The sequence below is a fragment of the Lissotriton vulgaris genome, chromosome 1_1, assembly GCF_964263255.1.
Source record: "Lissotriton vulgaris chromosome 1_1, aLisVul1.2, whole genome shotgun sequence".
Classification (NCBI taxonomy): Eukaryota; Metazoa; Chordata; class Amphibia; order Caudata; family Salamandridae; genus Lissotriton; species Lissotriton vulgaris.
This window is the reverse complement of record NC_141685.1, coordinates 2,135,287,679-2,135,300,311: the sequence shown is the minus strand read 5'-3', so window position 1 is coordinate 2,135,300,311 and position 12,633 is coordinate 2,135,287,679.

The window sequence follows — 12,633 nt, the reverse complement described above, 5'->3', positions numbered from 1 at the left end:
TATCAGGTCCGTATCCATGTTAAGCCAAGGCATGCGCCCCGGAGCGTCACTTTGAATGCATCCCATTCTAGTGAGCGTGTGTTTGTTGTACAATCATTGCTATGAAAATAGTCTGTGATTGCTGTGCTCACTGCTGCGCGGAACAGAGGATCCAACAGGGCAGCGGGTTGTAACCTTCAAGTGGGGATTGGGGGCGTGTTGTGTTCCATGCCAGCAGAACTTATTATGGGTTATGGTCTGAAGGTGTTCAGCCCATGTAATCAGTGCACGTAACAGGCTGTGCAACCTTCAATGTGCTCAACAATCAGTTTAATGGCACATGTAGCGCGTGCGATGTTAAGTAAAAGGAGTATATCTTAGTTGCAGCATTTCACCTGCACCATATTTCTACAATGCCCCAGTTGTCTAACTAGCTTGATAGAGCTCTTGTGTTCGATGAAACTGCAGAGTGTGGCAGGAGGGGGAATGTTCGATCTAGGTGTACATCTAGTACACTATTAAAGTTGCCGCCTAATAACCAAGTTGCCCCACTCCACTGTGAAAGGATCCCTGAGAGTGTGTTAAAATATGCTGTTTGAGCTGTATTTGGGGCATAGAGACTCCCTATTAGTATTTGCCTACCACCCAGACTGCCCAGCACAAGAGCGTATCTGCCCTCAGGATCCAGAACCAACTCTTCTGCAGCAAATGGGACTCCCTGTCTGAACCACAAGAGTGTCACGCGCGCTTATGATGCAACCGAGGAGCATATACCTGACCACATCAGCGCTGTACAGCTTGGGCATTTTAGATTGTGCGAGGAGGGACTACTGTATCAGCACCATATGAACCAGATGCCGCTATGAATAGGAATATATAGCACAGCGAAGTGCGGGGGTATGCATGCCTCTCACATTCCAGGTTAGTATTATAAGACCTGCCATTCAGTAGTCTGAAAGAGTGCCGCATTCAGGGGTCTCACTAGGGAGCTGCATATGTGCAAAAGAGAAGGGTCTGTAGAGACTGAGCTGCTGTAATGTTCTAGAAGAGCCACTTTTGTGAAGAACCTTAAGGTGGAGTACAATTCCACAAAGTCAACATCTTGTATACCAGAGGAGCAGAACGCCAACTGGCTGCCCGCCCAAACCAGGGTCTAGACCTAAATATCAACCAACTAGTGTTTCAGTGTTCGCTGTGGACCCTTTTCAGTTATGGTGACAATTGTACTTGTACTAATATTCGTGTGTGATTTAGGCTCCATATGGCATAGGTGAATGGAGTCGTATGTCAGAGCCATTTCTCAAGTGAGATGAAGTTCGACGCACTGCAGGCAGCTCCTGTCCGTGTGCATCCCAGTAGATCAATGGGGAGCTATGTAGAGGCCACAGAGGCAGTATAATATGTGTAGTCATGTGCACTCATATTGTAGAATTACAGAAGGAAAAACAGAGAAGTTGCCCAGCGCTAGTCCTCAGTTCACTGTTTTCCTTTCAGGGAATGTTCCATACATTAAATCAAGAAAAACACAAATTGTATCTTGAAAGTCCATATAAATCCTAGTTTATTTCACGTCCTTCTCCTGGACACTTCAAACAAATTGTCTTCAGTTTGTATAACATAGGTATCAAAGCCCATCAAATATAAGGGTATCTTCATCAACAAGAAATGATTTAAACATCCAACAGCCAACATGTGTTTAGTGAATTATTTTGGGAATTATTTTGTGAATTATCACTTCTTCAGGGCTTAACAAAATCTGTGGCCTAGGCCAGAGATAGACCCCCGTGCCTCACAGTGTTGCCAGGTATTACCTCAGCGAAGCGTCTCTGTACCTCTGCAAGCATCTGAAATCAGTCTGCCAGGGGCAGCCTTAGGCATGTGCAAGCTGTGCACCTGCACAGGGCCGCCAAACCCCAGGGGACCGCACGCCAATATATCCTTAGTATAAAAATCCTCTGAGGATGGATACATATTTGCGTGGCGGCCCCTGGCAGGGATTACGCGGCCTCCAGCTCTGTTCCACTTCCAAACACCCTGACCCCCCCTCTTCACTGGCCTCTGCACCTGCGTTCCTCCTGGTTCCTGATTGGCTTCTTTTTTTCCCTACCCACTGCTGGCCCACTGGTACAGGCGTATATAACATTGTAAGGAAAATGAAGAGAATTTGATTACACGAATCTGGTGATTCAAAACAGAAGAGAAAGGCGGCTCAGCAGGATTTCGTAGCGTCACTGGAAGTAGCAATCCTGAACTTCATCACCCAAGGGAAATCTAAAGATGGAGAATACTCTGGCCAGAGTACTGCTGATGCACTAGGTAAAACAGGTGCTGACAAGCATAAACAAGAACAAAAAAATGATGATATCCATGAGCAGAACGATACCTGTGGCGGCCCCTGGCAGGGTTGTTTCCGGGCAAAGAGGCCACCGATTCTTTCTCTATGGGGGGCTGTGGGTCCGGGGCCCCTGTCATGGCCCAGGCACTGCAGCCGTCTGTGCCAGTCCCTCACATTGTGTGACACAATATACCCTCCTCCTCCTAAATTTTATCGTTCTGAGACGAATTCGGAAGTGTAGGAGCAGCCGCAGGTACTGGTCATCTAACGCCTATTCTGAATGTTTTATTAAAACACCTTCCTCTGGGGCCCTCTCCCTACACTCCCTGCCCAGGGCCGCCATGAACCTAGAGCCGGCCCTGAGTCTGCATTCCTCAGTGTCGCATAGACTCACAATCAATTGCGTTCAGGGGTGGGGGAGGTGGCACCCTCCCATGTATGGTACACCGTTGGCATGTCGAGTGTGAAGGGTAGACAATTGCTATTGCAGTTCCTAGGTACGGCTAAACCTCTGGGCCCGCAAAGTGTTTGCTGAGGTACCGGCCACAATAAGTTGACATAGTGGTCGTGCTGAAGGGCCCCCACCCATATTCTTCTCTTACAAAGCTGGCTTTGTGCAGCAGCCAGCGTGATCAACAGTACCATGCAATTCAAGGCAGTGCTTTTGGCAGCTGTGTGGTTATTCTCCCCCCGCCCACACCCCTCTGCATTTGTCCTTCTCTTCTCAGTTCCCGGAGGGGCCAGTATTGAAGTCAGCGTATAGTGTTAACAGAGGGAGCCAAGCCTGTGTGTAGCACAACAAACCTGCAGGGCCTGAGCCCAATCCAACCCCCTAACCGTGCAGCAAGCTCTACTCCATCTCGCGGACGACCGATCAGTTATTGGGGCCCCCTTGCACCCAGAATGCATTACCATTGCGTGGGTTTGATCCAGCCCCCAGGTAAGCTCCCTTCCTTATGCTATGTAGTAGATAGGCCTTGTGCCTACAGATATCACAACGCCACCTCACATTGGAGGCTCAGAGCTTCAAGCCGCGCAGGCCTCAGCATACCTCTCTCAGTAGAGGGTTCACTTGCTGCGCTGGTCCTTCGGCGGTTATAAGTGGCTGCCTCGGCTCCCTCATGCACGAGTCGGTAGACATGAGGTAGTATCCATAGCAATGTGCTCCTCGCAGACTATAGGGGCTAGGCCCACAGAGACAATCACCATCTCCCAGACGATCTGTGTTACCACTCACCACGAGGACACGGGCACCAGGCAATGGCCGGCACCCCAACGCCATGCCTCCCCTGAACGGATCCAAATACCTTAAAACATATAGCCTGCAGTTATGGGAGGCTATGAAAAGTTTTACATGGGCGGATGGTTGCCAGTAACGAAGATTCAGGCCGGATAGTAGGGTCCAAGTGCGGCGCCTCAGCAGAGTGCACCCGCCATCCTGGTCCTGTTAGCCACACCCCTTGGTGTGGAGTCTGTTCATGAGCTTTGCTCTTTGCTTCTGGTTGGACACATGCCATAGACTGAATCTACTTATGACTGGGTCTATTTACTTCTTTTTCACAGCTTCTCTGGTGTTTCTCTGCCAGGTAGTGCAGTTGACTGGTTTGTGGTCTGTGTCTTTCAATACCATTCCAAGTTCTGACCTTTTTGTGGGCTATGATTCGGCTGGATCTTTCCTGGGGCTTCTTACCCTAGCATGCCTCTTCCACTGGGCTGGGTCCTCCTCTTCTGTGTGCTGGGCCGTTTCCATGCCTTGTAGGTCAATGTCTGCCCTGCTTCGGGATAACTTTGGACTAACTTCTTGGTTCACCTTTGTACCTCACGTAGGTCAAAGTGCTTTTGTACATTGTGTTGGATGTTGGATGTGGCATAGTGCCTATTTGTAGCCCCCCTCTACATTCCCATGGGTGGGGTTAAGTGTGTTTAGTGTGTTTTAGTGGCCTCTGTCTAAGTCAGATCTAGATCTTCTCATTTGGCATCCCGGTTTGTACACCATACCACCATATCCTTCTCATTCACTGCATCTCTGGTTGTTGGTTTCTTTGCTGGTGGCTGACTTTGGATTACTTGACTTATATCTTGTGACCCACCAACGCGGCCATCTCCTATTTGAAGTGTCTCTTCTAGTGCACTTGGTGTACCTTCAACCTTTTGAGCTTACGGTGCTAGTCAGCCTGCTTTGACACTGGTGATTTGAACTTTGTTTGCCTTCTGAATTCACTTCGTTCTTCTATGTATCTGGAATCTACCTTTTCTAGCTGGCTTCCTTAATAGACAATTGATCCCATCCATGCATTCTTTAGTAAATATTCATGATGTCAAAAGTGGGATGAGGAAGGGAGGAAGAGGTAAGGCTTCAATTACTTAATGTGTAATCCCATTACTCCAATTTTACTTCTCCATTAGAGTTCTAATTATCCTCCTACTCTTTATGCAATGTGCCCAGCTTTGACCGCATTGTGTTAGGCCGCTTTGCTAGTCAATGTACAGGAACACCTGGAAGGGGAAATGGATTTGATTATTTTTTTCTACTAAGTATGCTGTGATGTGCTTATTCCAGCGCACGAACACAACACATGTAGTAAAAACTGGGAGGAGGAAGTAGAATTGCAGTAACAGAACGAATGGTAAGAATGTGTCATGAGCGTGATCCAGTAAGCGCACTATCCATATTTCGGAACTCTTCGCATGGGCAGTTCCGTTTTGTTCTGAAGGAACTACATTACCCATGATCCCTCGCGTGTCACGTCCAAAGTCGCGAGAAGACGGCATAAGGAGGAAGTGGCTTTCCGAGCCGTCGACGGAAATTCTTCGTCCAAGTCAGGTCTCCCGCAGCGGTTCCTGTTCTCTGTAATTGCAGACCAGTGAGGGTGCTCTGCACCACTCATTGTTCCTCTTCTGCCAACCTCGGTTGGTGAGCGGTTTGCTCTTGCGGAGGCTGGCTCGTTTCTTGGTTTACCTTCTCAGCTGGCATTTTCGGCTGGCAGCGAGGGAGTAGGAGTTCACTTGATGTGCTCGGCCTGCATTGTCGGCCGGCAGGGGGTTCAGTGAAGAGTGGTTCTTTCACGCTCTTGATAAGAGAAATTACTTTGTCCCTTCTTGGCATAACCCTCTAAGGCAATACCCCTTTTGTTCTATGTACCTTGTATACCGCATTACTCAGGTACTTTTGTATAAGACGTATTATAGGATAGGATTGGATAGGATAGGATAGGATATATGTTTGTAAAGCACTCGAATGCCGAAGCGTCTTGGCGCTGGTGTAAGTGAAGTGGTGCAGCCAGCGTTACAAAAACTATGTTGAGGCAAACATCCAGGTCTTCAGGTCTTTCCTAAAAGATTGTCTATTTGGCTGAAAACGCATATCTGTTGGCATTTTGTTCCACAGCTTTGCTGCACAGTGAGAAAAGGTTCCGCCACCCCATCTAACTCTCCTAATCTTATCAATGTGGAGAAGACCCAGGTTACTGGATCTTAACACACAAACTGGGGAATAGGGCTTGAACATTTTCTGAATGTCATGGGGTCCTCCTCCATAGAGTGCTTTGTGGACCAGGCACAGTGCCTTAAATTCAACCTGTTGTTGAATGGGAAGCCAATTGAGAGTTCTGATTCCAGCAGAGGTTGGTTGTCCTCTAGTTATACCTAGCAGTAACCTCGCAGCGGCATTCTGCAGTGACTGCAGCCTGCTCATCTGGGTTTTATTAATCCCCAGCAGCAGGTCATTGCAATAATCAAGTTTTGATAGTAGTAAAGCCACCACTACTGTCTTTTAAGGTCAGGGCTGGGGCATTCTCTTGCACTCACTGGCCACCAGGAGTCATTCCACAGGGGTCGCCCCTGGCCGAACTCAATGACCTCCGTCTTGTCGGTGTTAATTTTTAGGAAGCTATGGTTCATCCAGGACATGATCTCAACCAGACACTCATGAAACCTGATAGCTGTGTCTTCATGCTGTTTGGCTATCGAGATTATACGTTGAGAATCATCTGCGTACGACACCAGGGCAAAACCATGCTTCTTAACAAGACTGGCCAAGGGGCATAACATAGATGTTGAACATTGCTGGCGACAATGCTGAGCCCTGCGGGACCTCACAACGGAGGTGGAAACTATCGGACTGCATGCCCTCCCAATGCAAGCACTGCCCCCTCCCATCTAGAAATGACGATAGGAGGGCCAGAGCAGAGCCCTCAATCCCTACCACCTGCAGCCGCTGGATTAAAACCGTATGGTTCACGGTGTCAAACGTCGCTAACAAGTCTAGTAGTACGAGGACTGCCTTGCCCCCTCCATCCACTATTTCTCGGATCTCCTCAGCCGTTACAATCAAGGCAGGGCAGATTCTGTGGAATGATGTGCTCGAAAGCCATGCTGGGTTGAGTCTAGCAGCAGGTTGGTATCCAGATAGTCAGTTAGTACCTTACACAAAAAGTACTTTCATATACTTTCTAATGGATCAACAAAACCTTATATAAGGATAAATGTTTCACATATTGAATTACCAATCCTGAAGCTGAATTACACAGGATTGCTTTTGATATGTACTTGGAGGATTTATAAGGTCTTGTAATATTGTGTTGTTCTGGCTCTATCTTTAACAGGGGTTAGTACGAGTGGTAGAGGACTGCGCTCTATCCCTAGGAAGTACAGGGGAGTCCAGATAAGGGTAGGTTCATGATATATGTCTGGTGCAAGGTTGTTGATATGTTTTGTACCTACAGAAAAAGAGTGAGCTTATGAGTGTATGGCTATATGTTCTTTATTTAATTTCTGTCGTTATAACACGACAAGTACCGTCCACACAGAAGGCACCCCCTTATATCCAAGCAACAACCTCTACAAGGGTTATTCATTTTTGTTACAGGTATAAGAGGTGTATCCACCCCTTCAGGGTCTGTTACTGCTCATATGTATTTCATGATTTGACAGTAGGAAATAGAGGGTGTTCTCAGTGTGGTGTTTTTCTCGTTACAGATCTCCTTCCCCGCTGTTCCCTTCCTTTCCTTCCACCACTTGATCATTCCAATGACTTATGCCATAATGGCTTTTAGGATTGGTTAGATCAAGAGGAAGACCACTCCTTGCAACAAACCGATCCTGAGGACTGATCACTGTCACAGAATTTCCGACCGACAAAATGTGTTCCTCCCAGTCGAGTTGTGTTGGGTATGGCCACCTTAGAAGACGAATAGCTGTACTAGCTACCCTCCAGGGGGAATTGGCTGCTTCAAGACAGAAAGCAGACGATTTAAGAGCAATGTTGGATGGTATACAGGAATCCGTTTAATGTAGGAGTGGCTGCAGGCCCCCCCGCCTCAGGGGTGGTGGAGATGCCTGTGTCCATACCGTTAGCTTCGCCAGAGAGATATCATAGTGGTTCTGACAAGGAGCAGGTATTTTAAACACAGGTAATGCTTCATTTTTCAAGTAAGCAAAAGTTGTTCCCTACAAACCAGGCAAAGGTTGCCTTTCTTATATCTTACTTTGCAGGGGACGCGGCACAATGGGCTGTGCCATTGGTTAATCGTGATGACCCCCTTATACACAACTGGGAAGCATTCAGAGTAGAATTCCTGAGGGTATTTGATAGAAGAGCAGACTCCTATACTGCAGACAGGGAATTGATGGAGCTAAGACAGGGTAACAAGGATCTGCTAGTATATTTAAATACCTTTTGGAGACTGGTGGCGGAAACCAAGTGGCCTGAAAGCAAGCACGCTGCCCTCTTCCATCAGGGGCTACTGAAAGACCTCAAGGATATAATAGCACAGATAGACCCTCAGTCTACCTTGTGTGAGGATTTAATCAACTTCGTGTTACGCTTAGACCATAGGATAAGTTAAAGAAAAGGGGACTACAAAAAGAAGGACAGACACATGCAGCCTTACGAGAGACAAAAGGCTACCGACATGAGCCCTGCCTCTGCATCCAAACCAATGGAGATTGGGGCAGTTAGAGCGGCATTGACTACTGCAGAAAAAGAAGGCCGCCATAAGCAAGGACTCTGCTTATATTGCGGCAAAAGAGGGCCTTTCGTTAGAGAGTGTCCTGTGAAACCCAAGACTAGTCGATTTCGCAAGCCTAGACTAGCAAAAGCAGCCATGGATCGGGTGTCAGAAAACGAATTGACTCGAAGAAAGATGAAAGGGTTTCTTGGAGTCAGGCATATATCCCTTCCTTATGTAAAAGAGACGTAATAATGCAGGGCCATTTATTCATCCAGATACTATTGGTTATAGCATCTGATAAGATCCACACCTCTGCCTTGGTGGACTCTGGGGCCACCGGTATGTTCATGGACATGGGAGAAGCTCAACAGAGAGGCATAAGTCTAGTGCCTATAGACACACCGGAAGAAGTATATGCAGTAGATGGGAGGAAGTTGTGTACAGGTTCCATTGGGTTCAACACTGCAAATATCGAGGTGCAATATGGGACATCTCTTAGAGAGCAGGTTACCTTTAGTATCATTCATGCCCCCCAATATGGGATCATATTTGGGTTGCCATGGTTGCAACGACACAACCCTGAGATAGACTGGGCAGCAAGAACAGTGCAAATAGAGAAGTGTGGCTCAATGATTAGAGCGGCAGACCCTGATGCAGAGTTCTAGCCCGAGACCAGGGTTCAATTCCCCGCCTCGGTGGGTCTTGGGCTCAAAATTCCACGGACCTGATAATTCTCGCCTCGGTGCCTATTCCAATCATGGAGTCCCACTCTGCAACTCTGGGCAATAGCTTGCTTAATCTCCACAACGGCCCCCACAACGCTAAGGATGCCTGGCCTCCACCTTGGGGGTGCCCAGGAGTGGACGCCTCACAGGGAAAGCCAGGATGGGTTCCACAGCGGTATTCGTACAAGCGCCTTGAGACCCTTGCGGGTGAGTAGTGCGCTATACAAGTATCAATTTACAATTCAATTTACAACTCTCCGTATTGCCTTGAACACTGTCACAACATCCCTGATGAACCTGCCATAGCCTTGGCTTGTGGCTCGGTTATCATCACTGCGGCAGAGAAGAATGTCCGGCTCCCGTTTGATTACCAGAAGTATGAAAAGGTATTCAGCGAAGTTCAAGCAGAGGAGTTGCCAACCACAGACAATATGATTGTCAAATCGATCTTGTTCCAGGGGCAGTGGTACCGAGTGGTCGTATATATGCCGTGACGGAACCTGAGAATCTGCATCTCAGGGCATACTTGGATAAACTCCTAGAATTGGGCTTTATCCGTCCCTCCAAATCTCCTGCCACCTTCCGACTTTTCTTTATTCCTAAAGCCAATTGCGAGCTGCGTGCATGTGTTGATTATAGAGAGTTGAATGCCATTACTGTGAAGAATCAATACCCTTTACCCCAGATCAGTTTGTTATTAGAACAGGTGAAAAAGGCAACCATCTACAGTAAGCTTGACCTAAAAGGAGCATACCATCTGGTTCGCATGAGAAGCGGCGACGAATGGAAGACTGCTTTCAAGACCCGATATGGGTTATTTGAGTACTTAGTAATGCCGTTCGGGCTATGCAACCCCCTGCGGCATTTCAATACTTCTTGAAGGATGTTCTCCGGGAAATTCTGGACCACTATGTAGTGATATATATTGATGATATCCTTGTATATTCTGAGGGTGAAGAAGCACACATCCAACACATAGAAGCTGTGCTCAGGATTCCACAGGAACATAATCTATTCTGTAAGCTGAGCAAGTGTGAATTTCATGTCCACACCAGGGAATTTCTTGGGGTCATGCTAAGCCCGTCAGGCCAGTAAATGGCTGAACAAATGATCACAGCTGTGAAGAATTGGCCTCCTCCTCAGAACATCTGTGATGTACAATGTTTCATTGGCTTTGCCAACTTCTATCGGAGGTTTATTAGTCAATTCTCAAAACTAGTCGCCCCGATAACCCAGTTGGAATGAGATCGCCCAAGATGCCTTTTTGGCCTAAAAAACATCTTTCATTACCGCTCCTATTTTCTCTCTCATCTGGATCCAGAGAAACCCTACATTGTGGAGGCTGAAGCTTCAGATGTGGCCTTGGGAGCCATTTTGTCACTGAGAAATTCTGCCACCGGTCAACTCCATCCAGTGGCATATATGTCTAGTAAGCTCAATGAGGCCGAAAGGAACTATCACGTTGCTGAAAAAGAGCTCCTGGCCATCAAGGAGGCTTTCATGGACTGGAGATATTTCCTTATGGGAGCCAAACATGTGGTAACAGTGTATACAGACCACAGAAATGTACAGTTCATGACAGCAGCCAGACATCTTACTCCCCGTCAGCTCCACTGAATGTTGTTTTTCTCTGGTTTCCATTTTATCATCACTTATTGACCTGGCTCACAGAACAGGAAAGCTCAAGCTCTTACGTGCCAGTCCTCTGCCAAGAGCCCAGAAGGGATTCCTGTGAATAGAATTATTGACCCTGTGAAAGTGTTGTGTGCAACACAGCCTGATGCCTTTCTCAAAGACATACTGAAGGGGGTGGTGTCCTTTACTTGGAGAACCTGGCTTAGGAGCCACCCAGAATGGTGGTTGCATGAGGGCTTCCCTATGTTCAATGACTGCATCTTGGTGCCCACTGTATGGCTAAGGAAACAGGTGTTCGTGTGGTGTCAGTATCCCCTAGTGCCGGCCATCCTTGGGGGGAGAAGACTGTGGAGCACATTGCCCATCACGTTTGGTGGCCTTCACTGAGAATGAACGTTAAGGAGTGGGTGTCCTCTTGTGACCAATGTGCAATGATGAAATCCGATCATAGTGGTCCACAGGGTCTGCTTCAGCCCCTTCCAACCCCTTCCAAGCCTTGGGAAAACATCTCACTGGATTTCATCATTGGTTTACCCAGAGATCAGGGGTGCACAGCCATTCTGGTAGTTGTTGAACATTTGACAAAGATGGGGCACTTCATTGCTTACAAACAGGTGCCTTCTGCTGGTCATTTGGCGGGGTTACTGATGGTGAATGTGGTTCGATTACACGGATTGCCTAGTGTCATCATGTCCGACAGAGGCTCGCAATTCACAGCTCAGTTTTGGAGAAAATGGTGTTCCTCCCTGCACATGCTTTGTCAACCTGTTTCCTCCCCCAAACAGACGGACAGACTGAATCTCAACCAAACACTCACACAGTATCTGAGATGCTATGTAGATAATAGCCAGGAAAACTGGGTGGATTATCTTTAGCTAGCTGAGATTGCTTATAACAATGCCACTCACAGTTCCACTACGACATCACCTTTCTATTGCAACTATGGTCGACATCCAAGGTTTCTCCCTTTCATACATTCAACAGCAGAACACAATCTCCCTGAAGTGACCAAGAGGTTTGTTCATATACGAGAGACCTTAACAAAAGCACAAGAGCATCTAACGACCGTCAAGATTAGGTACAAAACTGCCACAGACAAACACAGGAGGCAAGATCCTTTGTACAGTAAGGGAGATGTGGTCTTGTTATCCACCAGGAAAATACACTTCAAGAAGCATAGTGTGTTCAATTCCAGATTCATTGGACCCTATAGGATTGTGAAGCGCATAAGTCCGGTGTCTATGAAATTAAAGCTCCCGGCTCATTTACACATCCATCCGGTATTTCATGTGTCCTTGTTGAAGCCTTCTTTGGCCTCGGTCAGGAAACTACCTCCGCCTTTATTGGAGAATGATGAATTGGAATATGATGTACAGGGTGTGTTTGACTCTAAGATGCGAGGCAGGAAATTGTGGTATTTGGTGGCTTGGAAAGGATATGGCTCTGAAGAGAATTAGTGGGAACCTGTGTCAGCTGTGCATGCACCCAGACGAGTGGCTTCCTTCCACCGCGCTAACCTGCTGAAACCTGGTCCGTTGGTGCGCTCTTGCTAGGGAGGGATGTACTGTCATGAGCGCGATCCAGCGAGCGTACTATCCATATTTCAGAACTCTTCGCATGGGCAATTTCGTTTTGTTCCGAAGGAACTACATTACCCACGAACCCTCGCGCGTCACGTCTGAAGTCGCAAGACAACGGCATAAGGAGGAAGGGGTTTTCCAAGCCGTCGTCGGAAATTCTTCGTCCAAGTCAGGTCTCCCGCAGCTGTTCCTGTTCTCTGTAATTGCAGACCGGTAAGGTTGCTCTGCACCACTCATTGTTCCTTTTCTGCCAAACTCCGTTGGTGAGCGGTTTGCTCTTGCGGAGGCAGGCTTGTTTCTTGGTTTACTTTCTCGACTGGCATTTTTGGCTGGGGGCGAGGGAGTAGGAGTTCACTTGATGTGCTCGACCTGCATTGTCGGCCAGCGGGGGGTTCAGTGAAGAGCGGTTCTGTCACTCTCTTGATAAG